This window comes from Nanorana parkeri, unplaced genomic scaffold, assembly GCF_000935625.1.
Source record: "Nanorana parkeri isolate BGI_ZX_2015 unplaced genomic scaffold, ASM93562v1 scaffold613, whole genome shotgun sequence".
Taxonomy (NCBI): Eukaryota; Metazoa; Chordata; class Amphibia; order Anura; family Dicroglossidae; genus Nanorana; species Nanorana parkeri.
The window spans coordinates 851,182-867,604 of record NW_017306881.1 but is presented as its reverse complement, the minus strand read 5'-3'; positions in this window follow the sequence as shown (position 1 = coordinate 867,604).

Genomic DNA, 16,423 nt, shown 5'->3' with positions numbered 1-16,423 from the left:
CCCTAACATTACAGGGGGCATATCTTCATTGACTATCAATGTTAAGGAACTTGTCTCCATTGACTACCAATGTTAAAGCACATGTCTCAATTGACTACCAATGTTAAAGGACATGTCTCCATTGACTACCAATGTAAGGAGACATGTCTCCATTGACTACTAATGTAAGGGGGCATGCCTCCATTGATTACCAATGTAAGGGGGCATGCCTCCATTGATTACCAATGTAAGGGGGCATGCCTCCATTGATTACCAATGTAAGGGGGCATGTCTCCATTGACTACCAATGTTAAGGAACATGTCTCCATTGACTACCAATGTTAAGGAACATGTCTCCATTGACTACCAATGTTAAGGAACATGTCTCCATTGACTACCAATGTTAAGGAACATGTCTCCATTGACTACCAATGTTAAGGAACATGTCTCCATTGACTACCAATGTTAAGGAACATGTCTCCATTGACTACAAATGTTAAAGGACATGTTTCCATTGACTACCAATGTAAGGAGACATGCCTCCATTGACTACCAATGTTAAAGGACATGTCTCCATTGACTACCAATGTAAGGGGATATGTCTCCATTGACTACCAATGTAAAGAGGCACTCAAATATTCACCATTATTATTATTACCAGTATAATTTCATGATTATTGCTGACAATAATTTTGTCTTATAGAACAGTGAGGGGTAAAAATAATGAACTGTTCCGGGTGTCAAATAAGCTACTTTATTTTTATTTTCTGTCTACATTTTCCTGAAAATGCTAATGTACTATGAGTGGTCCATGAGATCCAAAACATGATTTCAAGGGTGCCTTTGTGTCAAAAAGGTTGAGAAAGGCCAATGTAGATTGTTTGTGATGTTGGGATTTCATTTAGGGAAATCCATATCATTGTTTCAGAGCAGCAAACATTTTGTTCAGGTCATAAAATAAATAATTGTTTACAATCCATTTTTTTTACAGCCCCCTTATTTTAGCATATGTATGTATTACAATAAACCATGTTTTTTTTTTAAAAAACAACCCTGACACAACCCTAAACGGACAAAAACAAGGCTTTATACTTATCTTCCCAGTGAGTGGGTAGTCAAATCTTCACTCTCAAGGCCTTGTTCACACCAAGCGCATTCCAGGAGCAGAGCAGAGAAGTTACAGACCAGATCACAACTGTGTCCAATGTATTCCAATAGTATTTTGGGCTCTAGTTCACACTGCAGCATTCAGTTCCAGAGCATGTTAAAAAAAACAATTTTTCCTGCTCGGGAACGCTCTGGAATGTATGCAAACGCATAAAAAATGCATGGAAATGCCCTGAACGCACATTTTAAACTAAAAGAAAATATGTTTTTTTAACCAAAAACGACCCGGAACACATAAAAAAAAACGCAGTATAACACACTAAACTGCGTGTGCAGAAGCTCATGCAGATCTGGTCTGCATTTGGTGTGAACAAGCCCTAAAGGTGTCTGATGGCTGCTGCTATATGACACTTCAAGGTGGCACCTCTTCAAGGGAGCAAAGATTTGACTCCTAGCCCACTGGAGAGCCTCTTTTTTTAAGCTCACTTCACTTGGGGTCGGTTGTTCACTTGGCTGCTATCGGCAACTAAGTGAATAGACCCCAATGTTTCTCCTGTGCGCATATGCTTGAGTTATGTCATCACAGGCAGCCCAATGATCGGACAAAAGGATAGATTACTTGAAAGAAGTAGGGGAGAATGTCAGCGGCAGTGGACAGAGCAGCAGCTGACAAAGTAGATCAGTCAGTGCTGGTCTTGCAAGTGTGCCATAATGTGCAAGCATGCTGTGCTGTGCATACTTGCATATTATGGTAATAGTCCACTCACGACAGTGGACTTTACTTCCGCCCAAATTTTTTTGCCCTAATCTGAACTCTACTATTTCAAGGACATCCTTCCAGTGTATTGGTGACTGAAACTGAACTGCATATTCAAGATAAGGGTGAACCAGTGTTTTATAAGGGGGTTGTTCTGTCCCTGCTATACGTTGCCCTGTGGCCTATGTACAGCACAACATGAAGAACAGTGTAGCATTAAGGATTTATCTCTTGAATATATGCCCTTTTTACTGCATGAGAGTATTCTGCTAGCTTTCTTAGCTGTAGGCTGACATAGCATGTTCTTGCTGAGTCCTTGAGCTATAAGAACCTTTAAATCCTTTTCTAGCACCGATTCTCCCAGAGGAGCCCTTCCTAATAAGTATTTTGCATCAGCGACAAGTCACAAGATGTAAAAAGGATATGTACATCGTTACTGTGCAGCGTAAGGTCACCCTGTGCAGCAAAGGTCACCCATTGTGATCTTCTTGTTAAAAAAATTTAGGAGCTGATTTTCACGGCTTTAGTTTTCTCTGCTCCATTTTTATAACTCCTCTCCAGTTGGGAGTTCCTTGAATTCATCTTGCACATGCAGACTGCATGTAACCACACATGTAGATTATCATAAAATATTATAAATATAGATAATCATTAAAAAATAAACCATTCCGACACTTATTGGCAGTTTCATAGCCCAGCACCTTTTATTACTAGGCTTAAAATAATGAAACGTTTAATAAAATAACTTCATAAATATTCTAAATTTAATTTAGCTTCAATAAAACTGAATTATTAACTGCCTAGGAAGTGACCTGGGCTTAATATGAAAATAATTAACATTCCAGTACATAAAGCAGTCCACACAGCGTATCAGTACATTTAGGGGGTTATTCACAAAGCTACATCGGCTGAAATCAGCCGTACATCGGATTGGCTGAGTTGAAGCTCCGGCAGCTCACTCGCTGCCGTTCTCCCCTATTCACATAGAGGCCGATCGGCAATGAGTGAATAGCCAAATGCAGCCGAGTGGCATTCGGCTCGGCTATTCTGCTTGGTACCTCCGTGGTACCGGGCACAATAGAAAATAGAAAAAAAAGGTTACATTTTTTAAAATTGTTTATAAATAGTGAAAGTAAAATATAAATTATTTTAAAAAATAATAAAAATACAATTGGGCGGAGCTAGCAGTGACAGCTAGCTCTGCCTAACTGTATCCTATTGGCCAGCACCTGCTAGAGTTTTCTAGCACGTCCCGGCCAATGAATAACAACTGGGCCGAGCTGACCGTGACGTCACGACTGGCTCCGCCCAGTTGTTATTGTTTAATGACAGATGAGTGTCCTCAGGGCTGCATGCAGATCTCACCAGGGCTGCATTTGGGTTTTACCAGGGATGTGTGCAGGTCTCACCAGGGATGTGTGCAGGTCTCACCAGGGATGTGTGCAGGTCTCACCAGGGATGTGTGCAGGTCTCACCAGGGATGTGTGCAGGTCTCACCAGGGATGCGTGCAGGTCTCAGCAGGGATGCACGTGGGTCTCTCTAGGGCTCTGTGGGAGCGTGCCAGGCTCTCCAGGGCTCTGCATGCAGCTGTTTGGCTTTCTAGGGCTGAACAGGCGGGATCCGGGCTTGTCTTTGGCTCCAGGGCTGTACTTGTGGGTGTGGGGCTGTCCTGTGCTGTGCTGGCGCCAGGAATGAGGAGAAGGCACGTGCAGCTAGACCGCCACTGTCAAAGACAGCGGCCTGAGGTCCCCAGCAAACATCCTCAGGACCAGAGTTCCATCACTGAAGCCTTTAGACAATAGGATCACTTCTCTACTCAAATACATATTGTATTGCTGAAAATACAAAGGCCTAGAATATTATGAAAATATGTAAATAAGCTTATACAAGATGACCGTATTGTAATAGTGATGGAAAAAACCTGCCTCTGCTCCCTATAGGCAGAGTCATTTTGTGCCAAATGGTAAGATAAGCTCTAAGGCCCCATTCACACCTGACCGTTTTGTAGCGCGTCCTACGCTCGATGAACGCTCTACAAAATGGTCAAAAAAATAAATAGCATTGTAGTCAATGGTATCGTTCCCACCTGTCCGTATTTCCGCCCGTCCCGAACGCACTACAAAACGGCCCACGCATGAAAAGGTCCCGGAGCGTTTTTTGCTTACAATACGCATAGGTGTGAATGGGGCCTAAATGTCATTTAGAAAGAAAAGCTCTAAATGCCAGGCAGAAAGAAAAGATACATACACTTTAATGCAACTCTGTATTCACTAGCACATCTAATACACTAAATTCAAGGAGTTTAAGTATCTGAATTTGACTAGGTATTAGCTTCTTGCAATCGCTGTACAACAGGGGTGCCCATTAGGTAGATCGTGATCTACTAGTAGCTCTCAAAGCTGATGCTGGTAGATCAGGAAGGGTGTGAATGGTGGCCCCTTTTATTCCATTTTGGTATATTTATTTAGCTGTGCACACATGATTACCTATTAGCCTGAGTCTGCTGAGCCAAGCTCCCTGACACCTTCCTGGTGGATACTGCTGGTTGAAGTGTTATGTATTACATCAAAGAATATTAGTTTACACTGCCAGTTGCAAAATACAGCAAGGTGAGCCAGGAGAAAGAGCGGGGAGAGAGAGGAAAGACAGCCAGGGGAGAGAGAGGAAAGACAGCCAGGGGGAGAGACAGCCAGGGGAGAGACTGCCAGGAAAGAGAGAGCAAGGAGAGATAGCAAGGAAAGCAAAGAGACAGCCAGGAGAAAAAAATGAAGAATGACAGCCAGGAGAGAGAGGAGAGACAGCCAGGAGGATGAGCAAGGAGAGACAGCCAGGAGAGCGAGGAGAGACAGATGCGAGGGAGGTTTTTTTTCCGTTGGTAGATCTCATGTAGCTCGTCATTTGAAAAGTAGATCGCAACACAAAAATTGTGGGCACCCCTGCTGTACAACATAACGCAGACTGAGGAAGGTAGATGCAGTACTAAGAGATGATCTGTTGTGTTACAGTGCTAAAAATCATACTGAAAGAAGGAAGGAGCAGAGCTACTTCTTTGCAGTGGTGAAAATTCAGGTCTGTGCTGTAACGACTAGCTGTGTAAAACTTAGATCTGGAATGACAGAAAGACAGAAAGGTAAAATAGCCCCTATGAATCTACAGTCTTCTAGAGCAGCCTTCCTCAACCAGGGTGCCTTCTGGATTCCTCGGGGTGCCTCGAAATCCCCCTGACGTGAAGGGAGAGCTTATGATGTGAATGTGAGACTCTTATTTGTAAAGGGGCTCAGATGTAAAAGGAGGGGGGGAAAAGTGTGGGGTACTCTGATGTGAAAGTGGGGGGCTCTAATGTGAAGGGGGGCTTCAGTGTGAGGGGGACCCTATTTTTTTCTTTTTTGCATGGGGTCCCCCCTTTTAAAATCCATTTTATTTTAGACTGAGGTGCACCGAAATTCTGCATACTTTTACAGGGTGCCATGACTGAAAAAAAGATTGGAAAATACTGTTCTAGAGCCTGAGAGTAGTGAAAACGATTAAAGACTGGTCTCAGCACATGTCGAATGGACATTGACATGCCTAGAGTGCCGCTGTCACTGTCCCGCATCTACCAAATGTTAAAATATTAGTTGTGGGTAAAATGACCCTTTATTAACAAATGCAGACTTTGTTTCAAATAACTTGGTGCATTGATGATTGTATCTAAAACACGGGTAATTTCTACACCGGGTATATGTTCAGACAGGCTTGCTGCAAATGAAGTGATGTTCTTGGTGTTTGAGTAGGAAAGGTGGCACATTAGAGAGTTGGCACCTGCTGTGATTTATTGTATAATAAAATCTAACTGAGGGCTGTAAAATGTACATAATAAATAGCACATGTCGATACAAGGAAGAATATCTGTCATTTATAATCTTAGATGATGATGTTAAGACATGTAAGTGGATCAATAATCTAAAATAGAAAAAACTCACCTCTTGGTAAGTAGTCTCTAATCAATGAAATGTTGTAAACTGTGTTTTCTCTGTAAAGTCCTTATGCTGTATACAGCTTTTCTACATCAGAGACAGGATTCCAGTGTTTGCTGTCATACTGAAGCTCTGTTTACTTTATGACATTCACCTGATTTTTGGAAAATTATTATTCATAAGGATTTTTACTGTGAAAAGCATTTGGACAGTAATCCTAATACACTGTAAACTAATTAAATCTGTGTGAAAATGAAAAACAATGGGAAAAATAGCTGGACATGTTCCTCCCTTAAACTGAAACTCCAGGTCATTTTTTTATTTTTTATTTTTGGGCTTTTTGCCCACCTCTTATATTAAAGGAAAAAATCCACTTATGCTGTACTTACCCTTTTTATGCTTCAAGATTATCCTCAGCTTCCTCCTCCATCCAGTACTGCTGGTCCTCTTTTGACAGAATGAGAGTCATGTCATTCTGTCCCTCCATGGACTCAGAGTGCTCCATAACAGGCATTCCTCTTGGACTGAGCGGCAATCAGCTAATGATGGGTGAATCCCGATCAGTTCAGGAGGAATGTCTGTCCTTTGCCACCACTGAAAAAAAAAATAATCTCTCATATTGTCTCTGAACTGGCTAGAACAGGCTTTCCTAACCATGGTGCTGCGTGCCTTCCAGTCTTCCCAGGGATGCCTTGAATGAATTTTTCGCACAGCATTATGCCTTTCCATGGTGCAGACTGGTTGGCTATCAGCACCATAGAGTCGAATGATGCTAATCCAGGGAGAATAGGACCTATTCTGAAAAGGATGGAAGTTCACCTCCATCCAGGTCTGCTCCGCCTCCCACACTTGCCATGCTGCTGCAGCTACGACTACTGATGTGGTGGTAGGACTCTAATGTAAAGTGGAGACTGAGGACTCTGTTGTGAAGGGGCTGCTGATTTTGTAATGTGATGCAGGTCTAAAGGTCTCGGAGGGATTTTGGAGGGTGACACTTGGGGGTCTATTCACTAAGCTGCTGACTGCAGCTGAGTGAATAACCGACCCGAAGTGAAGCGAACGCTGTTCGGCTATTCACTTCAGGCTTGTACGGCTGATTTCAGCCGTATATCGGCTGAAATCAGCCGTACAACGCGTGTCTTCCTGTGGCTTCGGGTCGTCCAAACATGCTCAGCATGTTCGGCCGACCTGAAGTGCAGAAGGAGTTTGACTCGCCCGATCCAACATCTGGATCAGCTGAGCCGAACCTCTGACAGGCTACTCGCTGCTGTTCGGCCTATTCTCATAGATGCTGAACAGCAGTGAGTAAATAGGCGAATGCCGCCGAGCAGCATTCGGCTCGGCTATTCTGCCTGGTACCACTGTGGTACCGAGCAGAATAGAAAAATAGTTACAAAAGTAGAAAAAAAAATAGAAAACGATTGTGCGGAGCTAGAAGTGACAGCTGGCTCCGGCCAACTGTTTTCTATTGGCCAGGCGGTTCTGCTGCCGTCAAAAAAAAAAATCGCCATAGGAATGCATAGCTAGATTCCTATTGGCTATTTCACTTTGCAATAGCCAATAGCAAACTAGCTATTGCACCCGCCCTCTGCTGCTGTCAATCACCAGAGGGGGACCTGATGGAGAACTGCAGGTCCCTCTCAGCAGCAGCAGTGGGCGGGTGCAATAGCTAGTTGGCTATTGCAAATTTAAATAGCCAATAGGAATCTAGCTATGCATTCCTATGGTGATTTTATTTTTTTTTATTCTGACGGCAGCCAACGGCTCCGATGTCAGAAGAAAAAAAAATACGACCAGGGAAAGGTTTACTCTGCTCGATCGAGCAGAGTGAACCTTTCTGGGAGAAAGTGTTTATCTCCTGGGCGGCCGGGAGCCGTATTAGACTCCCCGAGCGTCCGGGAGAGTAATGACAGGGGGGGTCCCCGGTTACCAGGGAACCAGGAACACCATCTGTCATTACACACTGAGAACACGGAGAGGCGGCTGTGATATCATAGCGGCCTGGCCGGGTTCTCAGTGTGTAATGACAGCGTCTCTGGTTACTTTGCTCTACAAGTGGCCAGAGCCAACCGTAAAATGACGGCTGGATCCGCCCAGCTGTCAGAAGCAGGCTGTCGGCCGGCTAATGGCTGGCCGCTCAGCCAGCTTCGGCTTTCACCTCGGCTCAGTCGAGCCGAGGCATATGCCTTCGGCTCGACGTAGCCGCTCTGCCAACTTCGGGAGCTGTACGGGCTATAGGGAATAGCCCCTACAGCAGCCCTTCGGTTCTACTGAACTGAAGGGGTCCACGAGACGAAGCTAGCCAAAGGACCAGCCGAAGCTATGGCTAGATCTTTTCGACAGCTTAATGAATAGACCCCCTTGGTTTTAAATTTTTACGGTTTTCACATTTTAGACTGGGATGCCTCGAGATTTTGCATACACTTAAAGGGTGTCATGACTAAAAAATTGTTGAGAAGCACTGGGCTAGAAGACTGCCCAAAAACAGTATGTATGTGTTTAAAAAAAAAAAAAAAAGAATACTGGGGGGTGGTTAGTGTTGTATTTCTCTTTGAATTATATCGAAAGGTGGCCATACACTGTGCGAATTTCGATTGGTTCTTGAGGAACCGGTGGAAATTTGCACAGCGTGTGCCACTGTTGCCACCCTTTTGGCCGACATCCCTCAATCAGCTGATCGAAGGAGCTGAGAGGAAAATCTTTGTACAAACAGAGCCGGCAGCCAATGAGCTGACGGTTCTGTTTGCGTATTCTGACAGCGGCCGGCAGCCGCTGTCAGAATGCATAAGAAACAACGGAGATTCCTCGATTAATGGGCTCATAGCGTTGATGGAGCAGTCTTCTCTATTTATTTTCGTTCAGTCTGCGGGTTGAATGAAAAAAAATGGAGCAGTGTATGGCCAGCTTAAAGCAAAATCTTTTTTTCTATTTTGTATGAAACTCCTGTTAGGTTTTTGGGTGACAATGCTCACTCACTGTACTGTATATATGGAGGAGCAGCATTGTCGCCTCAGGACATTTCTTAAAATTGTGTCATTGGCCGGATCACCAGGTGGAAATAAAGAAAGGAAAGCCTGAAAAGGGAAAACTGAATCAGCCATTACATCTAAGGACTGGTAAGCTGCAATTTATTACATTGCTGTTCCTGAATTTTTAGATACACTTTAACATACATTTTGCTCCAGCCTCTGCCTGATTACATAGCCCAGTAGACACAGTAAAACTAGCATATAACTACATTGACAGATTTGATTGAATGGCATTTAGTTTGCTAAAGCACTGCACATAAAAAACAACCACCATTTAAAAGGGATAAATGTTTTTCTTTTCCTTTGTCACATCTGAGTGGCACATGTTATTTCTCAGTATGGGTTTCCTGATAGTGACAACAGTGAATGATGCCTGTGTATAGTTTGCTGAAACATATTCTTGTGATCTGCATGAGAAGTCCATGTCACAGGATGACAACAAAGGAACACAACTGGGAGACAGGGGCAGAGTGGTGTCACCTTATAACAGGATGCGCCTGAACAAGGACCTTTTATAGATATTATTTTATTGAATGCTGCAGAAATCAACAGATTAAAAATTGTTTTTGAAAATACATTAACATGTTAATGCTGACAGCATACAAGAGTTTAGTTATTGGGGCTACATACATATACTATATAACATATACTATATTGCATGTTAATGCTGACAGCATATGAGATTTTAGTTATTGGGTATATACTGCTAAAGGGCGATATCAGGCAACAAATGAAACCAAGCAATTCACATCTGTGTGGTTTAGTCCAGAGCATCAATGTGCATTGATGTGTGTTGCATTAAAGAAGCACTGTGGGGGGAACATGTTTTAACCCTTCCAGTGTGGCTACCCCGGCACTGCAAGGGTTAGGTGCTCCCTCGCGTCTAGGTTAAAAAATAGAAATTATACTCGCCTGATCCTCGGATCCAGCATGCTCTTAGACCGGTCCCTGGAGCCTCTCTCTCTCCGCTCCAGCGGTTCTATGGTCCCTGAGTCATCACGTTCTATACACTGTGTATAAGATGTGAGGGCAGCAAGAGCGCTGTAGCGGAGGATAAGACAGGCTGGAGGGTGCGCTGTCACAGCCAACCAGATCCGAGGTTCTGTAGTTATAACTTTGTTATAGACACAAACAAGCACGTATCCCTACAGTGGATAGCCGCGCACCACAATGCACAGAAGTACATTACCATGTGTGGCAATGCACTGCAATGCATGTGTGTTGGAGGTGCGTTTGTTTAGTGTGTTGGGATGCCATTCAAAATGGGAGCACTGCAGTGCACTAACGTGTGCATGGATGCAGGATAGATGCATCCAGCGACAGTCATCTATTCCAAACCGCATGTCATTGTACCATGTACAATTGTATGTGGGCTGCCGCTTACAGATGCAGCCACTCTCAATCTGTCATTCACTTCAATGTGTACATGGCTGCATGTCAGCGGGGACACCTGGGATTCCTGCCACAGCAATCCATAGGTTGCTGGTTGCCGCAGGAATGCTAGATTGTTCCGTGTGAATGGAGGCTTAGGTGTAGAGAAATCATAATTACATAGTCAGGTTGAAAAAAGAAACTATAGAGATTTGCGGCGTGCACTATGGCAAAGTGTGGATGAAAGACTGAAGCCCCAGGCAGGTGGAATCTCCACCCTGTATGCAGTTCAAGGCTTCATTTTTGATGTTGAGTAGAATATACGTTTGATTCCATAGCAGTGAAAACTCTCTACGTGTACAAACAAAGCAGGGTGCAAATAAAATCAAGCCTTCAGGATCTCTAATCTCAGTATTTTACAGCAAATGTGATGCTGGGTAAAAGCTGGTGTGATAAAGCATATACTTGTTGCTCGCCTATCTACAGGGATCTAACTGTGAGATCTCTTCATTATGTACACCACCCACCATGCCTAGGTTACAGCCATGCATGAAAGTCCCACAAGCCCAGCCACAGCGTTTTATTTCTAAAATGTGTATACACTGACAGGAAATCTCTAGGCTTTGATCTTGCTCTTACTTCAATTTGGTCTTTCAAGTGAACACATTTGACTTGCTTGGCGAAAAAAGTTTTTTTTTCAAATTCTTTATTTGTAAAGGCAGGCAAGGTAAGCACCACAGTTACAGCCATGTAAAAAACAGGCGGTGTCATCCGCAAGTACAATCCATGACAATATAATCCAGTGGCTTCTAGGTAGATATAGTGCAACAATAATATCCAACATGCAGTGTGGGGCCCCAGCAATACCTTCAAGTGTTTTTTTTTTTTTTTTTGTTGAATACAACTGTGCGACAGCCAGTGAGAATTCCCTCTCACTTAACTTACCCGAAAAACAAGAAACATGCAGCAACACTACTACCAAGAACAGACAAAGAAAAGGACATAAGAAAAGAAGATTTAGAAAGACTAGAAAAGGAAAGCAATGCATCCCATCTCCCCCAACCCCTCCCCGATTCTCCCTCCAGTTCGAGGCACTCCTCAGGGGTCACATATGGGCAAGGAGTGTGTCACCCCCGCTATACGGTCCAGGCACTTCAAGCTAAGCGTTCCCTGGAGTACTCTTCTGAGTTTCGGAACTGAATCCATGTCACCCATGTAAGAACGAATTTGTCTTGCATGTCTCTCAGAGAGGAAGTCAGGTCTTCCATCGATGCAATCTCCTACACCCTCCGCAGCCACATTGCAATTGAGGGGGGCTGTGGGCTCTTCCATTGAGCGGGTATACACACCCTCGCTGCATTGATCAAATGGATTGCCAAAGAGCGCTTGTGTAAGTTTTTTTAAAGCCTCGTTCATACTTTGGGTTTTTGACGCAGTGAAATGCATGTTGAGATTTGTATTAATATAGTCAATAGCGCAAATAATATATGTACATTTTTATCCAGTGAAGTTTTATAAAAGTGCTACAAGCAGCATTTGTGCTGAAATAAGATTTAAAAAAATCTATTATAGAGATAAATAGAACTCCATGCAAATGTGTCATAAGAGAGTAATGCTGTACATATGAAATGCATGCAAATGTGTCGTAAGAGTAATTCATATGAAATATATGCAAACCTGTCATAAGAGAGTAATACATATGAAATACATGCAAATATATGATAAGAGTAAGGGCCAATTCACCCTTGCTCATTTTCATGCAGCAAAACTCATGCAGAGGGATCCATTGCAAGCAGAAATCCAAGATTTCCTATGTAGCTGATTCACATCTATGCATTTGCAAAGCAATTTAGAGTGAAAGGGTAAAGTAAACTATAATGGCTAATTCACGCAATGCATGTGCATTATCATACAAGCTGCATGCAGATAGAACAGTGTGAACTTAGCCCAAAACATATAAAATGCATGCATTTTACTATGAGAGGCACCATCTATTTTTGGAAAAGTGTAAAAATACATTAGAACAACATACATGAAAACACGTGCAAAATTATATTATTATTATTATTACATAGTACATTTATAAAGCGCCAACAGTTTGCGCAGCGCTTTACAATATAAGGAAGACATTACAGTTACAATACAATTCAAGACAAGATGGTAAAAATGCATGCCTTTTATGAATCAATTTTTATCAGTAGGACTTGACCCATTTACTGTAATAACTACACATGCGCATACCACAGTTACACAGACTGCCACGCATTTAAAGTAAGAAGTAGAAAGAACTATGAACCTCTAAAAGGATAAAAGTATTTTTAGCTATCATCACAAAGTATATAAGCCGTAAGAGAGGTGTATTTAAAGAAGACCTTTACACCTAAAAATCAAGTTCCATCAATGCATCCCTCTATGTATGATGATTAATAATAACATAGACAGGTCAGGTGTAACATGCTTTGATTATGAAATACTTACACATGCAGAGCATTCACTTCCTGCGTTGAAAGGGCAAAATGACTTCAGTTTGCCAAAGCAATGCACACTGGGATTTCCTTGTCATCAGCAGTGCATTGTTGGGAAATCTCATCTGCAATCTCATGAGATCTCATGGAAAGGCATTTTCCTCCCCTGAGATGCTGTGCATGGTCACATGCCCTAGTCACATGTCTAGTCACATGTGCCAAAAATCTAGGAAGTAATAGGATAGCTTGTAATCTGCCCTTAGTAAACATGACCACTGTCAGAAGACTGGGGAACAAAAGAGAAATAAGGTATGCAAAGACAATCCGGCAATTATCTAGAAGTATGTGTTTGTAGATTGTCATTGCTAAACATTTCTAAAGGTGTGTTTGTTGTTATTTTAAAGATATGGGTAAAGGTTCACTTTTTAAAGCAGAACTGAAATGAGGAGCAAGGGTAATAAGTATTTATTTCCATTTTTCTAGTGACCATAATGTATCCTTACAACACACTATATTTGAGCTGGGAAAAAAATATATTAGGAACATTAGTTTTTGGCATTTTTAGCCAAAATGAAAGTTCACAAGGTCTTTCATAGACATGTAAGATTTGTTTAATTCCAAATTAAAATTTGTGCGCATATCTGCACATTCAGACGTTTGGATGCATCTGAATTTCTGAATGGAAAAAAATAACGATTTTAAACTAATCTGAATTTTGCGGTAACGAACGTATGGGGTCCCCCTCAAAATTCATACCAGACCCTTAAGGTCTGCTAGGAGATTTAGGGGGCACCCCAACGTAAAAAAAGTGTGGGTTCCCCTTAAACATCCCTTACCAGACCCGTGATCTGAGCAGCAGCCTGGCAGAGCAGGAAAGGTTGGTGGACGAGTGTTGAGGACAAGGGCCTCTTCCCCACAACCCTGGCCAGGTGGTTCTGGGGGTCTGCAGACAGGGGAGCTTATCTAAATCTGGGGGCCTCCTTTGATTCCACATCATGTAATACAAAGTCAATCATGTCATTCAGTGATGTAGATCCATTTAAATCACGATGGACGGCGGCCTCCACTCCCATGTCCTAATCCAGCGAACTCTCAACTAAGGGGCAGAGCCAGTCATGGCTTTCTCGACCCATTTAATTACATTTAGTGACAGCTCTCTGTCCCCTAATGGGATGTAAAGAGTCTGGTATGAATTGGGGTGGGGTCCCTACGCTGTTTAAAAGAATTTGGAAGAAAAAATAAACAATTACGTCATGTTTCTGTAGCCTGTCAAAATTTTAAAAGAGAAAATTAAGACATTTACAGGGTTATTCACAAAAGGTTGAAGAGTTTGGAGAAGACAGGGAAGTGAACAAAAGTATTGTACGTTGTCAGCTTTGAATACTAGCAATCAGACAGTAGGCCCTCTTTGAATTCTAATTCAGTTCAGGATAGAATATCAAATACATTATCTGACTCTTGATAGTAATGGAACTGACTTGATGAGCATAGGCATTATATTCACTTTAAGATTAACTGTTTCAGCCATTCTTAACTCACACGCTGAACAATTGCTACCCAGCTGCCACAGTTTTCACTCCAGCAGAACTATGCTCACCTCTGCTCCAGCAATGCGACATCTAGGAGCTCCCTCACAGGGCCCAAGATCTCTCTGGCTTAATCAGGGTGTGGGATCCTCAGCCATCTTGACTGGCCAGGCCAGGAGGATGTTATTCCCAACCATGAGCACGGGAGTCAATTAATCCTAGAACCCGGCAAATGCCCGAATTGTACATTGAGCTGCAAATGCGCATTTATTTGGTGAAAAGGACATAACATTTATATTGCTGATTTAATTGTGCTATTTACTTTACAATATTGTGCCATTTAAAATATTGATTTGTAAAGCAATGGGGCACTTTTAACCCTTTCACTGCCAAAGCCATTTTTGGTGCACACGCACCACAAATAGAATAAATTAAAGTAGAATAAAATGGGGGTAGTTGCAATTTTGTATGTTACACAAACATGATACAGTAAACTCTCAGTTATCTGGAATTTAACTAACCAGAACTCTCATCTAACCAGAAAAAATCTCCTGTGTACTCACTGTTTTGCTGATCTGCAGCATGTATTATCCTGCAAATTATCGTGTTTCTATTTGTGTTATGTGTGTCTATTTGTCTTAATTTGCTTGTGATTACTGCATTTCAATAATAATAATATAAGTCAATTGTTATTGGTTGAAGTCAATTATGGCATTAGCTAGACGTATTTTTAATAGTAACTCAAGCAACCAGAAACTACATTTATCCGGAATCTACAAATCCCTGTGGATACCAGATATTGGGGAGTTTACCGTATAATGCCCAATTTTATGGTAACCTAAAAAGATAAGGTTGTGTCAGGTAAATAAGTACAAATATGTGAAGCCTCAAAATTGCATGTGTCTGTAAAATGGCAATAAACACCAGTCCCCATCGGTCATGGGTAGAAAAAGATTGCTTTTTAAACTCTGCCCCTCCACTATGCCCCCTGGAGTTACTGAGCAAATAGTTAAATCTTGGTTGCAAAATAATTAGTACCCTGTAATTCAGTGGTAGATTATGTGTACCATGGACCCTGGGTTATCCGAATTTTGGGATAACCCAGTTTAATGGGATCATGCATAGGGATCAGTGTACACAAATATTTTATTGAGAGCAATGCAAAAGCTGCCAACAAAAAAAGACTTGCAGAGCTGAAAGCGACCTACTATGAAGAACTCTGAAGTGCAGAACTTTTTAGCATCCCCCATGGGCCCCCCTGGAGTCTGGGGCCTTAGATGGCCTGCATTTGATTCTAATCTGCCACTACTCATACATCGTACCCCACAATGTAGTGTTTGGTGTCTAATTTACCCACCATTAAGCCAGCGCATTGCCATGTGGGAGATGCTAAAGGGAAAGGAAGGTTGTATCTATGTGTACGCATGGAGGGACAGATAATATCAAATCATCACAATCATCGGTTACTGAGCAACCTGGGAAATCAATGGATGCTGAGCACCATCTACCCATGTATACAATGCATGTATGTTTAGTGCATCTGCCACTTGCATGATTAAGATGTCCAACGTAGGAGCAGAAGAGATTATTTTAGATCTAAACATATACAACGTGGGCACATTTAACAGTGATCTGGTGATCAACCAAGGTTTGGCACACAGAATAGATCTACCTGGCTGTGTTATCTGTCTATAATTTATAATACCCACATCTTGTTTCCAAAAGCTGTAACACAAGGATATGGTTCTTTTATGTTTGCCATCTGACTAATTTTAAAGTCTTATTGGTTGAAAATAACTGCCACTTTAAAAAAAAAAAAGGTTTCTTCTTGTGACCTGTAAACATTGTGAATAGAGCCTAGGGGATGATTTATTTACTCCATAGTTTTGTTCCAAAAAATTACCATGTAATTCAAAATTTGCAGAATGAAAACAATCATCTTACATAGTATTTGAGGTTGAATAAAGACATTAGTCCATCAAGTCCAACCTATTAGGATCTCATTCTAGGAGTACCCGTACCCCTGTATATTACGGTCCCTTAAGAAATCGTCCAAAAGTTTCTTGAACAATTCCACATTATTTGCTGAAATCACCGCCTGTGGCAGTGAGTTCCAGACCCTAACTGATCTTACTGTGAAGAACCCCCTTCGCCCCTTGTGCTGGAATTTTTTTTCCACCAATTTTAGGTGATGGCCTCTAGTTTTTGTAACGGAGTTAATTTTAAACAGTT